Consider the following 17,005-nt stretch of genomic DNA (forward strand, 5'->3'; position numbering starts at 1 on the left):
GCGTAGTTTGCACCAGCTTTCCAAGAAACATAAGCTACACCAGGAAATGCTTTTTTATGTCCGTGTAAGTGCATCTACATGAAGGCTTATATTGGCATAACTGTGTTGGTAAAAAATTACATCTCTAACTAACATAGCCAGGTCCATCTGAGTTCTAGGTGTAGACCAGCACTCAGTGTCGGCAAGTCTAATTTACTCCACACCTGTGAACTTTTCCCCTTGAATTCTAGTCCCATCTGGTTCTGTGGCCTTTGGCAAGTCCCATAATCGCTCTGCTGCAGTTTTCCTAACTGTAAAATGGAATTAATATTTGCCTAATTTACTGGGCTGCAGTAAGGATTAATTAGATATAAGTAGGGCTCTATCAAATTCTCAGCCATGAAATACACGTCATGGACCACGAAATCTGGTCTCCCCACATGAAATTTAGTTTTTTGTGTACTTTTACCCTATACTATACAGATTTAATGGGGTGACCAGTGTTGCTCAAATTGGGGGTCCTGACCCAAAAGGGAGTTGCAGGGGGTCACCAGGTTATTTTAGGGGGCTCGCAGTATTGTCACCCTTACTTCTGCGCTGCCTTCAGAGCTGGGCAGCCAGAGAGTGGCAGCTGTTGGCCGGGCGGGCACCCAGCTCTGAAGGCAGCGCCCTGCCAGCAGCAGCACAGAAGTAAGGGTGGCAATACCATACCCTGCCATCCTTCCTTCTCCGCTGGTGCTGGTGGCGGCTCTCCCTTCAGAGCTGGGCTCCTGACCAGCAGCTGCCGTTCTCCAGCTGCCCAGCTCTGAAGGCAGCACCGCTGCCAGCAGCCGTGCAGAAGTAAGGGTAGCAGTACTGCAACCCCGCCCACAATAACCTTGTGTCTCTCCCCCACCCTTTCTCCCCTCCGCAACTTCTTGGGTCAGGACCCTTACAATTACAACACCGTGAAATCTCAGATTTAAATATCTGAAATCATGAAATTTATTATTTTAAAAATCCTATGACGGTGAAATTGACCAAAATGGACGGTGGATTTGGTAGATGTAAGTGTTGGGTATTACATCAGCTTTTGGGGGATTGCTTTATATGTGGATTGGTTTATATCTGAGTGGATAATGTAAATGATGGTATCACTTGAATTTGGGTTTCCCCCTAGGATAAAATGGAGAAGAGAAACCTGCCTGTACTCCTGAATCTGGAGAGTAAACTTTGCCCACAGAAGTTGGGATAAGGAGGATGACCACAGGCTGCTAGTCTCAGGTATCAGTGGAGGTAAGTGAGTACTCCAGCGTGTCAATGTGGCTCTTTAAGAAACTAATGCTGTCTCAGACTTTTGATTCCCCTGCTTGGAAGAAATATGGAAGTGAGCATTATGGTGGATGAGTTGAGGGATGATCCATAGTGGATCAGGCAGTGATTCTATCACTACCCCTATTATTTCTAGATGCTAAGTACTTTGCAGCACATAACCGGTCAGACCATCAGCTGGTGTCCAATTGGCAGAGGTCCCCTGATTTCAATGGCCATTTTACACCAGCTGAGGATCTGACCCATAGACAGTGCTGCTCTCGTGAGAGGTGAGGCGTGACAAATGAATACAAGCAAAACCGAGTGGAGAGGGGACAGCACAAGCAACAGGAACGTGTGGCTGTTTAGAAAGTTTTGCACCTATTGTAGGTTTTTTATTTAACTATTTTTCTATTAACTTTCTTTGTACTAAATGTGGTGTTCTGGCTAATAGAGGCCACTTAGCAAACTGCCGACTTTTATTAAGGGTTGAATCCAACTGAGGAAGGTGATGGGCCAACTCCAGCTCCAGCTGGTTTCAGTAGAACTCCAGCAACTAACCTGCCCACACTTGTTGCACATGCACACAACTGATGCAAGGCCGGATAGAATCAATGAGAGATGGTCCTTGCCATGATGGTCCTGGGCTTGAGCTGCAAAATCTGGATTGGTCCCACAAAGGCTTTTCAGATCTGGGATCAGTTCAAAGATCAGGGCCATTTAAATTAAGATCTGGGCTTAGATTTCAAATACTGCCAAAGCCCAGAGCCAACCTGAAGAGTGTCTGTCTCCTACACCCCAACTGCCTGGGTATATTCAAGGGGACCTAGAGGGGATGGACTATCTTGGTTTCCAATAGTTTGACTCCTGCTCTAATGCTCTGTAAATTGTTCTCCTGCATGAGGACAGAACTCTCTCTTTGCCCCCATGCCCTCTCGCGTTAGAGAAACTTTCCAACCAGGATGGCTCAGAGGAGGCTGTTTATCTCTAGCTTGACTGTTCCTCCCCTCCTCCCCCGCCCTGTCTCCTCTACTTCCTCATTCCCACCGCAGCAGGGTTGAGCAAGAGCAGGACAGAGCCCTTCTCTGGCTCAGGGGGAGGCTGGGGGGGGCCTTGGAATCCAAGTTCCCTTTTTCAGACACACAAACAGGCTGTGATGAAACTCCTTCTCTGGGGCTGTTTAGTTGCGGCATCCACAGGCAGGGCATGCTGGAATTAATCGTCCTCGCCGGAGACCTGCAAACTGCAGAAAAATGTAACTGCGGAAAGGGCTCTTTGAAATCTCAAAGCAGTGAAGATCCCTGTAAGGGCCTGATCCAAAGCCCAAGGAAAGATACCTAATGACTTTAGGGTCTGAACCAAAGCCCACTGGAGCTGGGATTTTTGGGAGGTCCCAGGCCCTATAAGTAGGGGGCCAGATTTTCTGTACAGCTCAGTACGTAGGGTCATAGTCAAAGGATCTCGGTGTAAGTGGTCTCGGTGTCACTCGATGGGACAGAACACCACAGCCAGGAGGTGTGTTGGTTACATCAGCACCCATCATGCACCGAAAGCGCCGCAAAGGGAGCTACCACATGCTGAGCACGTGTGCAGACCTGGCCGTTATTTGGGTTCCTAAAGGGGAACACGAATGCTTTGGTAATCCTGGCCCCACGTTTTCCAGCTGCACTAACTAGCTCGTGTCCTGGCGAAATATCTACTCGTAACGTTTTGTTTCAATGGGCAGGAAGCAGAGAAACCGCTTGAAGCAGGAGGGCTGGACCTGGATCCAGAGGGTGAAGTTTTAGTGCTTGGATCCAGGATGTTGCTTTGATCCATCGAGAGAGAAGGATCCATTGCAAACTTCGGAGTGGGTCCAAAATTCCCCCAGGTTTGGAGCGGTTTAGCTCTAGTAATCGGTGACTCCAGGTACTGACGTGGGACCCATCACTGTGGTTAGCTGAGTGCTTAGGGGTTTGGTTCTGGCCCCTGTCTAGTAGAAAGGCACATGGCAAGAAAAGATCAGCAGTTTCCCCAGGTTGCCATAATGTGTGTCTTTCCCCCCCCCACACACACCCCCCGCGCGCTTATATTTTCCCTGGTGGATCTGGCACATCCCTCTAGTGCAGCAGTGGCCAACCTGTGGCTCCGGAGCCACATGCGGCTCTTCAGAAGTTAATATGCGGCTCCCTGTATAGGCACCGACTCCAGGACTGGAGCTGCAGGCGCCAACTTTCCAATGTGCCGGGGGATGCTCACTGCTCAACCCCTGGCTCTGCCACAGGCCCTACCCCCACTCCACCCCTTCCCGCCCCCTTCCCTGAGCCTGCAGTGCCCTCCCTCCTGCACGCCACAAAACAACTGATCAGAAGGTGCGGAGTGGGAGGCGCTGATCAGCGCGGCTGCCGGTGGGTGGGAGGTGCTGGGAGCGGGATGGGGGGCTGCTGACTTATTACTGTGGTTCTTTGGCAATGTACATTGGTAAATTCTGGCTCCTTCTCAGGATCAGGTTGGCCACCCCTGCTCTAGTGGACGTGGCATATTCCTTAATTTTCCCAACGGCTTCTCGTTGTTGTTGTTATGAATTTGCATGGCCGTAGTGGCTAGAACCTCATTGCACGAGGTGCTGGACAAACACGGTAATGCTGATGCAGGGCTTCTGAGCTTTAAAACACAAACACTCAATATTATGGGCCAGTTTCTGCTCTCCTTTCTCCTGTGTAAATTTGGAGTGAGTTCACCTGAGCCACAGCCTGTTCCCAACCAAATCCAGGACAAAACTGCCATCATCTTTGCTGGCGCCTGGAGGTGGCCTTTTTCTCCAGCTTGCCGCCCAAGTTGGAAGACCCTCATGCAATGTCACTGTTAAAACTGGGTCAGCTGTTATTCTTCAGTCTGAAAACTCCCAGTCCTTACGGCCCCCTGTGCTATCATAGTGCTGCTCCATCCTCTGATCCCATTCACCTGCTGTTACACCTCCGGTTTCCAACCTGAGCGCATGCGTGCATACGCGCTCTCTTTTCCCCCTGTACTATTAATGGTTGTTGAAAGCATGAGGCCAAATTCTGCCTCCAGTTGCACCTGTGCAATCCGTCTGGACTCGGTGAGGTTTCACAGGGTGAATCGGGAGCCAGAGTTTAGCCCTGGACCCCAGAATTAGTGGAATTGTTACAATCCATCCCTTGGGGATCATACAGTGTTGCTAGCATGGCATCAGGGCCGGCTCCAGGTTTTTTGCCGCCCCAAGCAAAAAAAAAAAAAAATGGAGTGTCGCCGCCGAAGCAAAAAACCACAAAAAATAACGGAGTGCCGCCCCTTGAGAAGTGCCGCCCCAAGCACATGCTTGGAATGCTGGTGCCTAGAGCCGGCCCTGCATGGCATTGTCCCTCCCGTTGGACCTGGTCAAGGGAAGGAATGGGGCCTATTTCAACCAGAGCTGTTCTCCGCTCCCTGCCCTGCGAATGCAGGATGCCATGGTGGTTTCTCTTTGGAAAGATTTGTTTTTTCTTTTTTGCTCCTAGCTGTGAGCCTGCCCAGCTTATAAAAGTAACCAGTTCTGGGCGGCCTAGTTAGCCGACAGAAATGTGGCTGCCAACCCAGTGGGAGCGCTTGAGCCTGTGAGCTAATGTAGCCAGCAGCACAGACACTGTACCCACACTCCTCAATGGCAGCTGGTCATTTGGGATCTGGTCCAAAGCCCATTGAAGTCAATGGGTGTGTCGGTCTTGTTCCCTGTTCTGCTGAAGGCCCTTGTATAGCAGGCCCCATATGGTTTGTGCGCTCTGCCTGGCTGCTGGCCCCAGAGGTGGCTGCCTTTCTTTCGATGGTGTTCTGCGTGCAGAGTTTGTGAAGCACTTTGGGACCTTTCAGGTTATTCTTGAGCCGAGTCCAGAGAGATGCCGAGTGCCACCATTTCCCATTGAGTTCAGTGGGAGCTGCACGCAGGCGGCAGGTGTGCAGCACCATTCGGGCTATGGCTCATTCTTCAATTATTTTTGCACTTTCTTTCGGCCTAGTCCATTTCTCCCTCCCCTCACGTTCCCTGCCCAACTTTCTCTATTTGCCCCTGTCTCTTTTTAGTGTTTTCTTTTCCCCTCTCTCCCTTGCTTTTCATGTCTTCTCTCTGCTTTATTCTGCTCAGAGCGCGATGTAACCCCAGCGTATGTTCGCCCCTTTTTCCATTTGTGGAATAGCCACAACCCCATCGCAATTTCCTCAAACTTACTCGCGGTTCAAAATTATTCAGTACGTTATTTTATTCATCTTTGTAGCTCTCCGGATTGGTCACTCACCGATCTCTGCCATTGGCTCTCTGAGCTGGGTTGATGAGTTGTGATTGGTCTCAGAAAGGTCATATGGGACTGTTTGCGTTCCGATTGGGTGGGTGCCCAAGCACTTCTGGCATGTGCAATATAATGAAAAATTCACAGCTCGATTGCATAAGCCTTACTCAGTTGGGGAGCAGCAGTCCCTTTGACACCAATGGATCTACTCCTTAGAGTAAGAGCTGACTAACACGAGTAAGGGGAGCACAATCTAGACCTCAGTTTCCATGCATAAGCAAGTCTACAACCTTGAAATTTGCTGTCTGCAAATGGTGGTGTCTGTAAAACCTGGATCTCACGAGTGTTCCTTGGAAGCCTCAACGAACCCACTAGAAAATTTGAGAGACTATGCACAGGACGTCGCGTGATTTGTTCTCTTCCAGAGAAGGAGCCTGACTCCACCCTGGTGTAACTCTGCTGAGGTCAATAGAGTTAGAGCCAGAGTCATCCCGCCGAAGGCAGGGGAATGAAGATCACAGTCCCCCCTGGTGTAACTGAGTCAATGGAGTTGGGACCAGATCCAGACGGGGTGACGCATGGTGAGCTCGGGCCAGATCCTGACTCTGGCCCATTGAGTGCCAGTCGGGCAGGGGGGCTGGAGGGGGGATGATTGAATCCCAGCTCCAGAGCCCCCTGCCTTGGATGGAAATGGCCCCAGCAAGACTTCTTAGGGCTCAGTGGCCAACGGCATCACCCCCTCGCCCCCTCTATGGTGACCTCGGGTAGATTTGAGATTGGGGGAGCAGGCTCTCACGAGCTGGCAGGCAAGATTGCATGCAACTGCTTTTAACGACTCTGGAAACCTCCAGCACCTGTCCTGCCCTGCCCCCAGTTCTTGCAAGCCCCCCAAAATGCATTCTTCTTCGCAGTTGCTTTTATTTGTAACCTCCACTCGCCTTGCCTTCCTCCCTCCCTCCCTCTCTCTAGCTCCCTCCCTCCCTCTCTCTGGGGGGAAAAAAGGTCATTGCGCAAATGATTAGTCAGAGCTCAGTTGCTGTAGCAACCAGCTGCTGTAACTGGGACAGGCATGCATCGAGGACAACAGAGAGGTCGACCATTAGCGAGTGCTGGGGAGCTGAAAGCCTTTGTATTTGCTTTCAAGAGCCGGCAAACCAGGCAGCGCAGAGCCCCCTGCTCCACTCTGCGCGCGGCGATGCTCCTCGGGCCTGGAGCGTCACAGAGAAGCCTTGGCAGCCTGATTAATTTTTAAATAATAATAATTAATAAAATAATCCCCCCCCCCCGCCCCGCTTCATTCCCTGTGTTTCCAAAGGAGCCGTTGCGACCCTGATGTTCTCCTGTTTCCGGGGGCTCCGCCGGCTTTGTCTTCCCAACCCCGACCTTCGCTTTCCCCGTCGTCCTCCTGGATCGGCGCAAGCTGCCTTGTGCCCGCAGCTTGTCCGGGAGGGAATCTCTTCCCCTTGCAGATCAGTGGATGCAGATGGAAGCTGGGACTCATTCCCCATCCATGCTCCCTAATGCAGTGTGGGCCTCTGCTCTGGGTTGTTGGGTTTTTTTTTTCTTCCTGCAGCTTTCCGAGTTGGTGATCTGCGAACATCTCTCGTAGGAGGGGCGTGGGGATTCCGTGTCCTCTCGCAGCATCTTCCTGATGCAATGTGAGCTCCAGGTCCTCCGGATCTTGGCAGAGTAACGGGTGCTAACCCTCCTGGCCTGGTTAATTTCCATCTCCGGCCTGACACTTGATATGTTCCCCCAGTGCTTTCAGCTTGGCTGGGATTCTTCTTTACTTCCTGTCCTAAACCCTTTTGTGGGCATTGCTGTGCAGCATGAGCTGCCGCGCACTACCCCAGAGGTGGTTGCTTTACATTGGTGGATGGTGCAGTGTCTCGTAGTTAAGGGATGGAGGGTGGTTGTAATGGCTATGGAGGTGGATTCTTTGTCCAGGCTGGTAGATGCAAACCGACTCTGTGGTTCTCTTTAACTGGCATCTAATCCAGTCTGTTACCTTGCATCCCCCCGCATGGCCTCCCTAAGTCAGAGCCTGAACTAAGCAGGCAAGGAAGGCACTACATTACATGGCTACGCACCAACACTGGCTTCAAAACGGAGCTGTGGGTGCCCCACATCTCCGAATATCAGACCCCGTGTAAAGTGATTCCCTCCCTCACAGGTCCCTGATGTTACACCATTCAAGTCAGTGAGGGCTTTGCCACTGGCTTTAATGGGCTGTGGGTCGGACCCATGTTGCTCCGGGATCCTTTTGGATGGCAGGAGTTCCATAGAATGCACTGATTTATCGCAGCTATTGGAGGGGTTCTGCCTGGAAAGGCTGCACCAGGGCTTGTTAATGTGTTTAAAAGAAGCTTGCGCTATTTGGACAGGGTGTCAGGGATCTTGCTCCACTCCAAACCCTGCCGTTCGCGGTCTCTCTTCTGCAGTCCCCCAAGGATCCTTCTACAATCCCCCAAGGATTGCTGCATAGGAAGATTTTTTCCCTATGAGAGCCAGTCACTAACTCTCTGTCCCATCTCTCCCTGCAGGTTAAACATGCTGTCACAAATGTCTAAGGATCCCCTGTTGTGTTCAGGCAGCATTAGACTAGCGCCCACCAAAACATTTGGGCCGGAGGGGCTGTGGGCCCAGTGCTGACACAGAGCACTGCTATAGGAAGGGTTGAGAAGGGAAAAGGCCAACCTGACGATTGAGTGCCCCACACCCTACAGGATCAGACCCCACGTCAGCCAGCCCCACATTGGGTTGAAGGATCCAATCCCCAGTGTGAAGATTTAAGAAACAGTTCTCTAAGGAGGAAAGATGTGGTGGGGATTGAAATTGTGGGTGTTGGACTGACATCTGCTGTGACAGTCCAGAGTGCAGATGCTAAGGTGAGGACAGCCACGTGGCCTGTCTCTTACACTGAATGTACAGAACTTAGCTCGATGCAGCCCTAATGGCATTTGGGGCTTCTAGGCCCTTCTGTTATACAAATAATAGTAATACCTAGATGGAGAAATCCTATAATCTTTGGATTGTAAGGGTTTCCTCTAGGCGACCTAAGCATTCAAGGTGACCCTATGGGTCTTAATCCCAGCTTTGCCACACATGCCCGTGAACAGGTAACTTAACCCCCTCAGAGCCTCAGTTTCCCCATGTGTGTCATGGGGATTATACTTACCTACCTCCAGAGCAGGGTTGGGAGGATGAGTCCACTGATGTTGGCAAAGTGTTGAGATCCTTGGAAGGAAGGCGCTAGAGAAGAGCGAAGTGTTCTATCGCATCAGGATGATGATGATAATACTGTTAGGGAGAAGGCCAAGCCCAGTTGCAGAGCACTGGCTCTGGGGGTAAACTGAACATATGTAGAGTCGGGATAGATGAGTAGCTTCAGGTCGGGTTTCCCAGGATCTCGCTGCTCTAGACTGACATCCGAACACTCATCTGGGAAACTGGAGGCCTACGTTCCCAGCCACAGGAAATGATTTCACTGGAGCTCTGCGGGAGCCATAAGATCAGACTTTTCTGTTTTGGTGCAGAAAATGTCCCAAGTGCCCTGCAAACGGCGTATCCAGGAAATGTCCGAAGAAGGGAGAGATCACTATGATATAACAGAAGCATGTTTCATCCTTGTATTGTAGCCACTAAGGGAGAAGGGAATGTCTAGTGTGACTGAAAAGTTCTAACTTCTTTATTATGGTAGTTTTATTCAATTAATTATTATATCGAGGATCATTACAATGGTGCCAACTCTTATGATTTATATCGCGAGTCACACAATATTTAATGCTTTTCTTAAAACCCCAGCTCCGGGAGTCATGTGATTAGGTGAAATCTCCGCTTTCGTTTAAAAAAAAAAAGGAAGTTTCTAGATCTCATGGTTGTGGAGAAAGGCTTGAAAGCATGACCTGAGTGTAGCCTAAAGGCTTAAAAGGCAGAAGGCAAATACAAAATAACCCAATATTTATTATTTTTTTAAATTGTTATGATGGGTCGGGGGGTGGCTCATGGTTTCTGAATGCTCAGGGCTGGCCATACTGTTACTTATTTATATTGATTAAAATTGTGTTGTCCTTCATACGCGCTCAGTAAAACAAGCAGTTTCAAATTAGGGAGTTGACTAACAATATTTCAGGCTAAAGCAAATGACAAAGCACGAGTGAATATCAGGTCTCCACAAGAGAGGAGAAAACCCACAATGACTCACCCTGGAACAATGTGAAACACAAAATGGTGCGCTCCTCCTAGCTTGTCCCCTGCACTTAAAGTGCAGCGCCCAGCAAACCGAATGACCTCTCCTTTCGGTTGCATTGTTTCATACACCACAAGGCATGTATTCTTCACTCTGCTGTTCTACCTTTCTCTACACCGCGCCCTCCCCCCCCCTCCCCCAGGAGGAGCGTTCCCCTTTGCTAGGTACAGATCGGTACATATGGCTCCTCTGACATGCAGTCAACTCTGAGGTGGAGCGCAGCTATCATAAAGTGCATAGCAGACTGCATGAGAGTGACGGGGAGGATTGAAAATTTTGACCAGAGGCGCTGGGGGCAAACCCTGGCTCGTAGGAAGAGTGGCCTGGGAGTTTTACTATCCATGCAGAGCAGACCGGCGTTCTCGTTTTAAGGTCTGAGCTGAAATGCACTTGGCTGTCCAGTAAACTGCATGGAAGGTGATGCCTCTAACTCAGGGACACAAAGGGACGAGACAGCCATGTCAGGATTTGACCCTGTGGGCTCCAGGGAATGTAATAATTTCAAGCCTCAGGCCTAGCGCGTGCAGCCCATCTCCTCCATCAATGAGAGACAACATATTGCCAGCCAGCCATCTAGGGCTGGCAACCCTACCCTGTAAGCACACGTACAGTGATCCCTTCACCTACTGGGCACAGTGAGTAGATACAGTTGGAGCAGGAAAAATAGATCAGGCCAACCCCCAAATCCAGTAAACTCAGCCCATTCCCAGCCCAAGCAGACGTGGTGAACGTCTCCTGAGTGGCCCCAGTGCTCTGAAGAGAGAGAGAGGAGGTTCAGGCAGTGCTAGAAGTGGAGGGTTGGTTTTTATTACAAACCACAGTCAGTAAAGACTAAGGGGGAGACGGGCCTGCCGTGACAATCTGGGGCATATGCTGATATCTGCTCACGAGTTCCATTGTTTAGTGACCACCATGTTGTATTTCATTCTCAGTTTTGAATGTAGCCTATAGCATGGCTTTGAGTCTTCATTTTGTAGCTGGAACTTGATGCTTACTAGAGAGACTAGCTAAGGTGTGTCTTCACTGCGCATTTAACCCACCCCCCTACCATCCACAGAGGAAAAACCTTTTACCTGGGCTTGTAGGTGCTTAAGCTCAGGCTAGCTGGCCTGGTTGAGGGGGTGGGTAGGAGTCCAGGCTGTCCTTTAACCTTCCCATGTTGCAATGAGAACACAGGCTAAATCACGCAAGTGCTGATTGTCCTCCAGTGTCTTCCCACATTTCCTCCCTTCCTCCCCCCCCAGAACAGAGAAGTTCTCCCACAATAATCGGGAAAGAATCCTAGAGCATCTCAGCCCAGAGAACCATGGAATTATGCCGCCAGACACACATGCGTGAGTGCAGAACCGGGGAGGACACAATAGTGCGGGTATGGCTTTGCAGTAGGATTCCCGCACCCGGATGAGGCTGACCGGGGTGCTCGGATCCAGGTGCTGATCACCTGTCTAACTCTGCAGGGAAGACATCCCATGAGTGATCAAAGGCCATCAGCGTTGAATGGCTGTACCCCAATGGGCAATGGGCTTGCTACCGGCAGAGCCGTTGACTTGGAAGGTCTCTACCCCAATCCTGGTTGGAGTCTGGAAATTCCCCAGTGGAAACATGGGGACAGGAAAGGTGTCAGAGGTTGTTTTCGAAGAGGAACGTACTCTAAGCAGAGGGGAAGCCATTCTGCTGCAAGGCTGCCTGGTCTAAGGGACTTGGACCAAACCCAAGGTGGTGAGGGCACGGAGGGGAACGTGTGCCGGAGCCTGCTGTTTTCCTAAGGTCTGTAACTGGTGCTGTTCAAGAGGAAGTGTGTTCACAGGTGCTGGGGGTGCTGCTGCACCCCCTGGCTTGAAGTGGTTTTCATTGTATACAGGGTTTACAGTTTGGTTGAATGGCTCTCAGCACCTCCACTACAAAAATTGTTCCAGCAGCCTAAGTGTGTTTGTGGTTAGGAAATTGCTTTGTTAGAGGCAGGTGAGATTCAGGGGCTGGATCTGGTCCCAACAGTCTGGGGTCTGCCCAGATAGGCTGTGGGACGGTCCATGATTCTGACATACAGAGCACACCCAGAAAGGGAACCCGGTTCTCTCCCTCTGTTTATTGCAGAGTTGAATAGAGCAACATGTTCCCAGCCTACAGGACTGTAAGTAGCATGTGTTGTGTGCCCTGAGCAGACCCTTTGCAATACTGGTGTGCCTGCTTACCTGGCTAAATCTTTCTGCTTCTTCCCAGAGCAGTGGCACCTGAAAGAGTGGGGTGCATGCCCCTCTATCTGTGAGTGCGTGCACTTCATGCTTGACTCTTTCCCATCCAGTAATGGTCCAGACTGGATGCTGTGTAGACACAACACGAAGCCTCTTTGCCTTTCCAAAGGCTTTAAAAGGCACCAGCTCTTCATTTCCCAGTGTGGCTCCCCACAGCAGACATGCACTGATTTGATTCATTTCTGGGCAAAATGCAGGAAGACAGTGTTGATCCAGGAAGCCCTGTCCAGTTGGGGTCCTGTGCACCTTACAGACATGCCTCTCTCCCTGGCTTTACCCCAGCCATTGACATGAATTGGGGGCCACTAAGACTTCCAGTCCCGACATCTGAGCGCTGGAGATGGAGTTTTTTCAGTGCTGGCTCTGGAATAACATCTCTTAGTGTGGCCGAGCCTCCTTTTGCCAACCTTCAGGGGACACGGGAAAGATTCTCAGGAATCTGCAGAGGGTGAGAGTTTGTTGGGCACATGGAGATGGTCTTGTCGGATTTTAAAAGAAGTGTTATCATGCAAGCGTCTGGTGCATTAGATAGATGCGTCGTGTAAATTACAGTAAACAAACCACACCAGCCTGAGGCCTTCCTTTAAAATTTCCCCATGAACTAGTCTATATTCCCCAGAAGAACCCCACTTGTGAATATTTGACAGTAATTCACATCGAAACCAGAGAGAGTGTCTTCGCCCCGGGGGTCTGGTTCCGTCCTACAAGGCTTTCCAGCCCAAAGAGAAAAGCATAGCATAGGACCTTTCTCTACCCCTTAAAGCCTCCCTTAGCTGGCCCCATCCCAGTGTTTAAAATTTCATCTTGCTGCCCTGGTTCTGCTCTGAATGTCAGTAGGGTTTCTGGCAGGAGGTGGGTTTTGGCTGCATCGCGAACGGCTCACATGGAGTTGGTGTGACACCTTTATAAATGCTGTGGTTTTGGAGAACAGGCACTGACCTCCTGCAGCCTCTCGCACGTTAGATTAATTGCAGCATTCACCGTCATGTGCCACCTCCTTCAAGCTTGGATTGAGGGGCCTTCCAGCCGCTACTTTGCTCTGGCTGGGATCAGATAATTCCCTTAGCTGACGTGCGTCAAGGGAACTCCACCACAGAATGAATGTGGGAGCCAGTCTCAGAATAAGGACTCTTGTTACCGTTGCTAAGGGTTTTGGCTTAGCTCCCATCTTAGCCGTGAGGCTCTGAGCATCCACCCAACAACCAGGGTGAAGTTTATCAAAAACATTCTACCGCTGCAGCACGGTGGTGTAAATGGGGGTGATTCCCCCTTAGAAAACATCTTTGGAGAGCGGAGAAAGAGGGCCATTCAGACGTGCCACTGGCCAGAGGCCTTAGTCACGCTTACCCGGATGAGTTCCCCATCAGAGACTTTGTGGAAGAAGCCCATGATTACAGGGGGTCCCAAAGGGAAAGAGTTCACCTTCTCTGCAAACTGGGGATACCACTGCAAGGCTGGTGGGGACCACTGGAAAACAAGGAGATGAATCCCTATGGAGGCCTGTTAGTGCTTTGGCACAGCCCTTCCTAATGTATTAGTGAATGGGTGCCTAAGTCTTACCAGAAATGCCTGGAGTGAAATCCTGGCCCCAGTTAAGTCAGTGGGCTTTTTGCCACTGACTTCAATAGAGCCAGATTTCACCCCGGCTGTCTCAGCAGAGAGAGGGCTTGCAATCCAGTTGCCCCTAAAATGAAGCTGGTGTTACCGCAGGGCTTGAGCTTATGAGCCAAATGCTCACTTGTAGAGGTGTAACCCCATTGTGTTGCTAGGGATGCACTAACATAACTGAGAACAGAGTTTGGCCCTGTCTCAGGGACTAGGGCTATGCTGAGAAGGCTGGTTTCTGGAGAAGTAGGAACATGACCCTGTCCACACTGAACTAGATCCTGTCTGCGGTGGAGTTTGTTTGAGTACAAAGTTAAAACGAAGTAAATGCTGCGTAAGGGCTTCAGGATTTGGCCATTTCTGTTTGTCGTCTTTAAAGAAAACCTTTCTATTTTATATGGAGTTTGCCTCTTCCTGGCTTCTCATTCATGCCATTTAAAGACTTCTTATTGGGTCTCGGCATGAACTTGGCTGCCAGCCTTGCTTTGGTTAATTTCAAATGTTGCCCACATAAATTGGTTAAGGAGCTATTTGTTTTATAGACGTAAGAATGAGAAACCAAAGGAGTGGTCTAGTTTTCACGTCCCTAAACTGTTGCGTACTGCTCCTTTGTGCCATCAGACAGCTGCCATGTGCCAGCTAAGAGGTGGCTGCACTTTAGTGATGGGTAAAATCATTTCTGTTGTAAAGCATGTTTGGATCCTTAAGGCTGAAGATGCCATTTGGGATTAGACCAAGTCTCTAGGACACAGGCCAGAGTATGGGGTAAGGCATTGCTGGAAGCATCCCAAGCTGACAGCTGGCGTGAGTAGGTATAACTCCCCTGCGAGAGCTGTACCTGATTACGTGAGCGGTGAATTTGACCCCAAATCTCTAACAATAGCAAAGGGGGGGCGGGGAAATCAAGCATCAAAATGGCACAAGTGGAATGACGCAAGGAAGGTGAAATATCAAAGGGAGAGAGGAAGTGCATAGCGGGAGAAAAGGAAACAGATGAGAGAACAGCAGGAAGTGACCTCACGGAGTCGGGAGGGGGTGGAGAATCCAACAGCGGAGATGAAAGGGAAATAGGAAAAGGATACAGATGGGCCAGGTAGTGCTGGGGGTGTCGGGTAACGAGTGCTGCTGTCCTCGTGTTCTAGCTGTCTCTGCTTGCAACGGAGTTTGGGTCCTGCTGTTATACTTACATACAGGCTCAGCGCTGTCCTTATGTCGTGCAAACAAGAGGCTGGATTGAGCCCAGGGTGATGCCAGCTCCTGCCAACATAACCTCAGGTGCAGGGCTCCCGTCTGTGGTGAGGCTGCCAGCTGGGGAGGCCATGGCAGCCGCAAACACCCCTTCTTGGGTGCCCCAGCCAGCCAGAGTGGATCTGACCCTATCGTTTTTCGGCTTCCAGACTCCCTCGGGCTCATTCTTTGTTCTAACTGAGCCTGTGTCCCCTCCTGACCATCTTCTGGATGAGAACTATCCAGAGCTGACTTTAATGTGTAATGAGCAGAATTCTAAGTGGGACCATAGGTGATTGTCATGTGTCAAAGGCATTGGAGAAAATGCATTGGATGGAGCAGAGATGCGTGTGGAACAGGCCATCCTAACCCCCTTGAAAGTGAGATCTGGAACAATCCACTTCTGAGGAGAAGACTGGGCGGTTGCCTCTTGCAGTCAGTTTCCCATGCCAATTCAATAGCCCATGAGGAAGTCAGCCTAATGTGGTTATCAGTAGCTCAGGTGCACATTTCTGCTGACAATTTCAGTGCACTATAGAACCATCTTCCCAGCACCGGGGTTGGGGGGTGTTTAAAGAAAGCTTGAGGGGTACGTGGTACTTGAACCCTTCCATTGCACAGAGCAAGGACTAATAGGATCCGTGTCCTGAAAACTGAGGCCTCCTACTGAGAGGAGGCACAACTGAATCCAGTTGGAGATGCTGAAGTGCTCTTACCTCCGCCCATGGAAGAGAGACTCCCCTATGTTGATGGACTTTTATTCCCATGAAGAGGTGTTTTTAGTTGAAAACCAGCCTTTTAAAAAACAAAAACCAACAAAACTTTTCATGACAAATTCTCAGCAGCATGGCGTTTTCCTGCTTTTTCACAAAACGGCCGATGATCTTTTAAAGTCAAAATATTTTTTTCCAAATTTGTATGGGCATTTGTTATTTACCAAAATAGAAACAACTTGGAAATTTCAAAATAGTTTGCAAAATCATTTCCCTGTTTTCCAGCCACCCCTGGTTTGCACTAAGCATTTGATGCACGAGAGCTTTGAAAGCAGGGGTCTTTCTCTCCAAAGGGAAAGATTTTTTTTCAGTTCCAATATTGGGTTTACAAGATCATCTTTCCCATTAGGCGCTCTGAGGTCTCACGAAAATGTTGCCATCCAAAAGCCAGTGCCTGCAGGGGCCCCTGGTGACTTCTCCAGCAATGGACCGGGACTGGGAGAATATTCAGAAATAGTCTCCTAGGCTTCACCTGAACTTGTGCCCAAACAAGAGATGAATATAGGCATGTACAAGCACGGGTGTTGATCCATGTCTGGGACAGGGTGGTAAGGTTTTTATGAGAAATCGAGGAGTCAGTTTTTCTAGTGGTTTGAGCAGGGAACTAGAATTCACCACTCCTGGATTCTGTTCACAGCTCTGCCGCAGTCTTGGGGTGTGTCCTTGGGTGAGGCATTTAAGGTCTTTGTGCCACCATTAGCCCATTGGGATAAAGGGATGATCCTCACCTACCTCTCCAGGCTTAATTAATGTGCTTTAGAGTGCTTGGAGAGCCTCAGTGAAGCTGTGAGGATCTGATTCACCACTGGAAGTCACTTTATCAATCTAAAGGGCAGTTGTTTCCTCTGTAAACTAAAAGGATCCCGGTCACTCTGGCCACAATTTTCGAAAGCAGGCCCTGGTTTATAGGTGCTGAGCGCCTACAACACCAGCTGAAGTCAATGGAAGCTGCGGGTGCTCCAGTCCAGTTAGACTCCAAGTGCCCTAAATTGAGCACCCAAAACCAGGGGCCACTTCTGAAAATATTGGCCAACCTTTACACTTTTCCCCCTAATGTGCTGCAGGATCAGAGTCCTCCTGTACTGGATTTTCTAATTTTAAACCCCAGCTTTCTCATCCAAAAGTTAGCAGTAGCAGCAAACCAGTAGTTTTTGGTGCCAAAGGCGGTTGATCAGCTACGGAGGCGTCAAAACAGAATTATTTCCGGATCTAGGGTGAGCTTTGCAGGGCTTTGCACTCCAATGGGCTTTTGCAGACTTTGGCCCTGAACCTGAAAGCCAAGTTATAGTCTTTTCAATGAGCTCCCGTTAGAGTTGATGGGGCTATGCTCCCACATACAGCCACTCGTATTGACTGCGGTGGGAGCTC

General features: G+C 49.9%; 1 protein-coding gene across 1 annotated transcript in view; it reads left to right on the plus strand.

Annotated features, from left to right (window-relative positions):
• The first annotated feature begins 1,235 nt into the window (after window positions 1-1,235).
• NTMT1 (N-terminal Xaa-Pro-Lys N-methyltransferase 1) overlaps window positions 1,236-17,005 on the plus strand; it is a 121,432-nt gene continuing 105,662 nt past the window's right edge. The window contains exon 1 of the mRNA XM_065572656.1: window positions 1,236-1,254. The gene's annotated coding sequence lies outside the window, so the exon portion shown is untranslated. The remainder of the gene's footprint in view (window positions 1,255-17,005) is intronic.

Source organism: Chrysemys picta, chromosome 18, assembly GCF_011386835.1.
Source record: "Chrysemys picta bellii isolate R12L10 chromosome 18, ASM1138683v2, whole genome shotgun sequence".
NCBI classification, from domain to species: Eukaryota; Metazoa; Chordata; order Testudines; family Emydidae; genus Chrysemys; species Chrysemys picta.